General features: G+C 35.1%; 1 protein-coding gene across 3 annotated transcripts in view; it reads left to right on the top strand.

Annotated features, from left to right (window-relative positions):
* The window catches only part of LOC118738671 (MOXD1 homolog 2), a 1114343-nt gene that overhangs the window by 785595 nt on the left and 324558 nt on the right, over positions 1 to 4190 (top strand). The gene's annotated exons all lie outside the window — the stretch shown is intronic.

Genomic DNA, 4190 nt, shown 5'->3' on the forward strand with positions numbered 1-4190 from the left:
AAAAACGTTATATGAACAGATTGAAGGAATTGTAGTTTTTAATTTTTTTTAATTTGTTTGAGCAAAATCGGACTAGTAGTTCTCGAGTTATGTCAAAAAAAAGACCACCAAAGGTGACAATTTCCCCTATATGATAGTTACTAACTTGAAATCGATATATCTCGATTCCTAGACGTGACCCAGCGAAACGCCGGGACACGTATAACTTCTTTTTTACCGATATAACTTTCTCTGGTAGTTTGAACCCTTCCCGATCACTGACCCCTACCATTTGTCTCACAGTGTAATTGGCGTATCTGTGTTAAAGCATAAACAGACGGCAGCGTTGATCCGGATCAACTCGCTAATTCCGAATTATCTCGGGAATTAACTGAAGTTCTAAGTCTAAGTCTAAGTACTAGAGTTAATTCCCAAACTTAACTCGGATCATGGGAATTTTCGTTGACAACACTGTTCAAAACGGCCAGCAGCTGCCTATTGTGAAAGAGCCTTGTGAATGACATATAGTGATGTGCTGAATTGCCCAGTATTTCGGTACCCAATACTTCCTTTTCGGTACCCAAAACTTATTCTATACATAATTGCAGCATTTTGACATAATTTTCAACATAATATCTGTCAAGAAATCTGCATCGACTTTTATCGACTATGAATATGCTTCACAATTAGTACGAATAGAACGATGCTTTCCCAAAAGTTGAACAATGTGGAAATCACATATTGACAATATTGCTGTCGCAAAACTACACTCTCATCGTCTTGGCCTTATCGCAACAGTAAAATACCATTCTATCAGTTTTCACCTTCGTAAATCTAAAACTCAAGAAAAGTGCTTTGACGGATGAAGAAGTCTTTGAGGCCTACAAAAATAACATCGTCCGATTCACCTGGGAAAATAAAGTTTCAAATAAGGAAGAGTTTCTCTGCATTTTGGCGATGAAAAAGGTATATTTTTCATTTGAATCAGCACTAAACCCTCTATTAGCCTCAACACTTGCTTTTGATAGGCTAGGCTCCCCTGCACCGCTTTTATTTTTGGTCTACATGCGTTCTTATTGGAAGCCTAAAAGTTTTGGTACCGAGTATCGAAAGTATTGGATACTATTGAAATCGGTACCGAGTATCGATCAATACTTAAAAGTATCACCTCAGCACATCACTAATGACATAAACAAAACAAATACATTTTACGACTGCGAGAAGTAAGTAATTATAGCTTATTAAATTTTTTTCAGCCTTTAATGAATATAAAAACGCTTTTCTAATTATAGATGGTAAATAGAGAGAAGAGATCGGAGGGGGAGGGGGAGGGGGCGGGGCCCCCAAATCCCCCCCAATAGAAAGGAGACAGTCGCCGCTTTCTAAAAAGGGGCCCCCCCCCCCTTGGACTCCTCCCACAGACACCTAGGGAACCGTTTGAAAAAGGGGGAAAAACGGATTTTTCTTAGGCAAACTGAGCAGTTTGAAGTGGAATATGAATATGAACAGAAACCGTGGGATTTTTTAATAAAAGAAATTATGCCAAATTAGATATGGGGGGATTTTGAATAAAGAATAAAAAGTTAATTAAAAATAGAAAAAAAAAAGTTGTTATAAAAAAAAAAATTTCTTTTTAACAAATGTATTTTTGCGTAGAATTCCTTTCTACGTAAGCGGCCTTCGGCCGCACATAGGGATTATAACCCTCAGGCAGTAGAATTCTCCTTTCTGTGTTGCCAAAGAAGGGGGGCTGAACACCTTTTACAGAGAACACCTTTCTGCGTAGGCGGCCTTCGGCCGCACTTAGGGATTATAGCCCTCAGGCAGTAGAATTCTCCTTTCTGTGTTGCCAAAGAAGGGGGCTGAACACCTTTTGCAGAGAACACCTTTCTACGTAGGCGGCCTTCGGCCGCACTTAGGGATTATAACCCTCAGGCAGTAGAATTCTCCTTTCTGTTTTGCGAAGAAAAGGAGCTGAACACCTTTTGCAGAGAACACCTTTGTATATTTTTAATGCTTACTGGGTTATATCCTATCTTCTTTTGTCTCTCATTCTTTTGCATATTTTGGAGTTTGACAGCTGAACTCCGCCATTTAATTTGCATATGCAACCAAAGTCAGACGCGTGATTTTGAAGGTGTTTTTATTTAATGAATTGTGATGAATTGGTTAATATAAAAGTCGTAAAGCAAGTTATAACAAATCAAGTAAAGTGTAAAGTGAAGGGGAATACAAAAATATATTGGTGAAGTGGCTAATTTAAGCAGAATAGGAGTGATAAATGTACGCTAATTTCCGAATTTCACAAAAAAGGGCATATTTCAAACCCAATTTGTAAATAAATTAGTGACCAAAATTTACAAAAGTGAGTGTTAAAATATTGCGTGGACCCTTGACTACAAGTGTGTGAAATTTTTTTTGGATCGGGCCACCCATTTGGACGGAATAGCCCGAAATAGTTGTGAGCGGTACTAAACCCCACCCATCCAGTCTGCAGCAGCAGGGCCATCGCGGTCTCCGTTGTCGCCACCTCCACTCTCCTCCACTGCGGTAACACCAGGGGCATTGCAGTCTCCGTTGTCACCACTTGACATGTCGGCAACTGGAAGAAGGAGAAACAACATAAATGAGTTTACAAAACTTTTGAAACAGCAGACAGACATTTTACAATCTGTTGCAGATGACACAAGGACATTGACGGGGGAAATTGTTAACGCAATTAAAGAAAACAATTCCTCATCTGAACGTTTAATTGATAAAATTTAACAGGCGAAGTTTAATTTAAGCGTGAACGTGATCTTTTTACTTTAACCCATCTCTTCGTTATTATTTCTTTCTGAGCTAGTAAATAGTATCTATGTATGTACACTTGTGGTCAGCAGATTAAGTTAAGTGACATTTTGACCACATTTGGCTATTTTTCTTTTGTTTATTTGGTGATTACTTTTTTTATAAAACTCCATCATATTAAATAACCAGCACCACATTAATACATATTTCGAACTTTGTACAAAATTTATAAAAAATCAGCAAACTTTGCCAATTTACAAAAATTTAAACTTTTTATTCAGATTTTTTAGACAAAATTTAAATTTACGTATGCAGTTTCATAGCCTATTGCATTTTTTTCGTTTACAGTATGCTCGGCAATTTATTTTATATGGAAGAAAATGTCTAGTACCGACAACAAAAAAATATATTAAAAATCAACGCGATTTTATAGCGTTTGAAACTTGCACTTTATGGTACTGAAATTGAATGGGCTATGAAACCGCATACTTAAATATACATTTTTTCTAAAAAATCTGAATAAATGGTTTGAAATTTTTGTGGCAAATTGGTAAAGTTCGCTGAATTTTTATAAGTTTTGTTTGAAGTTCGAAATATTTATTTATGTTGTTCTGGTTATGTAATGTGATAGACTTTTATAAAAACAATAATAAACATCAAATAAACAAAAGAAAAATAGCCATAAAGGATCAAAATGTCACTTAACTTAATCAGATAACCACAAGAGTATATTATATATTCGTAAATTACTTTTAATCCAAAAGATAATTTAATTTTCAATGTTTTGATATTTGAACTATTAAAAAAGTGATGCAAAAAATATGTGGGTCAAAATAAAAAGTTTACGTCCACTTTAGCATTGCAATATATAGAGTGCAAAATGATATACATTAAGAAAAAATGGACTTGGGCATTTTGGCCGCACTGACTGTGGTATAATTTATCTTTTTGTATCTGAATAATTTTTTTTCGTTGATTTAGGTCTTAGTAATAAGGCTGTGGTATATTTTATTTTTATTATTTGAAATGTTTTTGTTTTCTTAATTTAATTTAAATTATGATGTCAATCGTTTTTTATATGCAATAAATACAACTATACATATGCATATGCATACATACGAATTTTTTGTTTAAATCAGGAATTTTAGGCAATATTCGAATCGAAAATAATCCAAGATAGTTATATAAATTTTTACCTACCTATTTAAACACTTGATTATTTTTGGTTCTTTAAGAGCGGGATTGCTTAACAATAAAAGTATTTCACATGGTACTTGTGTACTCACGAAAGCTCAAAGCTATTGCGTTCCTAATAGCAGGTGCTGATATGTCATTTTCGCCAACTCTTGAAATATGGTTGGGTTGTCTTTGGGCAATTGTGTTATCTGCATCATCTTGCATCCACGTAGAAGGAATTGCAT

The sequence above is a fragment of the Rhagoletis pomonella genome, unplaced genomic scaffold (assembly GCF_013731165.1).
Source record: "Rhagoletis pomonella isolate Grant_MI unplaced genomic scaffold, Rhpom_1.0 Rhpom_scaffold_00005, whole genome shotgun sequence".
Taxonomy (NCBI): domain Eukaryota; kingdom Metazoa; phylum Arthropoda; class Insecta; order Diptera; family Tephritidae; genus Rhagoletis; species Rhagoletis pomonella.